The following is a 1520-nucleotide window of genomic DNA, read 5'->3' as shown; positions in this document are numbered from 1 at the left end:
ATGGATTAAATTTTTTTTGTCATCCACCTGTGTCCTGCCTGTAGGCCCCGGCACCCACTGGGAGCCTTCAGCCATGGGGCGGCGCCCCCTATCTACCAGTGATGGAAGTTGTCTGAGAGTCAGTGTGATAGAGCCTCGGCAGAATCCTGTCTCATGGACAAAGGACACATCTCTTTAGGCATCCTCAAATAGAGCCTGGCACAGTAATTAAATTCTTATGTTCATCCCGATCGAACATCTCTGGAGGGACCTGAAAATAACTGTGCATCGACGCTCCCCATCCAACATGACAGAGCTTGAGAGGATCTGCAGAGAAGAATGGGAGAAATTACCCAAATATAGGTGTGCCAAGCTTGTAGCGTCATAGCCAAGAAGACTTGAGGCTGTGATCGTTGCCAAAGGCGCCTCAACAAAGTGCTGAGTAAAGGGTCAGAATACTTATGTAAATGTGATATTTCAGTTATTTCTTTTTAATTGCTTTGCAAAAATTTCTAAACACCTGTTTTCACTTTTTTATTATGGGGTATTGTGTGTAGATTGAAGATTAAAAAAAAGAATTTAATCCATTTTAAAATAAGGCTGTAATGTAGCAAAATGTGGAAAAAGTGAAGGGGTCTGATTAGTTTCTGAATGCACTGTATAATACACAGTATCCTCACTGATAGCACATGAGTGCCAAACCTAGCAAAGGTCACATACTCCAACAAACTCATTTTTTCTGCCAATAATTATTGTTGGATTGCAGCTTCTCTTATAACTTTAGCTGAAAAAAATGAACTAAATTGTAATTTAAATTTAAAATTAAAATTTAGCTCAATTTCTGAGCTAAAATCTTCTGATACTCTTCCTAAAAAAGAGTTGTGAAGTTGATTTTTTTATCATTTGCGAATGTGTTGGGCTTTCAAGAAATATATTAATTTCATTTGTCTCAGCATTAACACGTTTGCTTTGCTGGACCACGGTTATATTTTTACTGGCAATTATAAAACAGCCGTTCCCTGAAATTAAACATGTTAAACATGTATTTCCATGACTCAATGTTAATATTTCAGAATATCAATATAAACAAACGTGATGCATATGATCTGTTTATGAAAAGAGCTTAGAACAGTACAGCACAGGAGCAGGCCCTTCGGCCCACAATGTCTGTGCTGAGCATGATGCCAAGACCAACTCTTATCTGTAATAACTAGGGACTGCAGATGCTGGTTTATACCAAAGACAAAATGCTGGAGTAACTCAGCGGGTCAGGCAACGTCCCTGGTGAATATGGAAGTATTCAGGGATGTTGTCTAGCCCGCTGAGTTACTCCTGCATTTTGTGTCAACTCTTATCTGCCTCCACATAATCCATATCCTTCCATTCCCTGCATATTCATACACCTATCCAAATGCCTTTTAAATGCAACCTTCACATCTGCCCAAACCATCATCCCTGGAAGTGTATTCATGGTACTCACCAACCTCTGTAAAAAAACATGCCCTGCACATCTCCTTTAAACCTTGTCTCTCTCACCTTAA

This window comes from Rhinoraja longicauda, chromosome 7 (assembly GCF_053455715.1).
Source record: "Rhinoraja longicauda isolate Sanriku21f chromosome 7, sRhiLon1.1, whole genome shotgun sequence".
Lineage (NCBI taxonomy): Eukaryota > Metazoa > Chordata > Chondrichthyes > Rajiformes > Arhynchobatidae > Rhinoraja > Rhinoraja longicauda.
The sequence above is the reverse complement of the archived record's forward strand: the minus strand, read 5'-3'. Positions refer to the sequence as shown.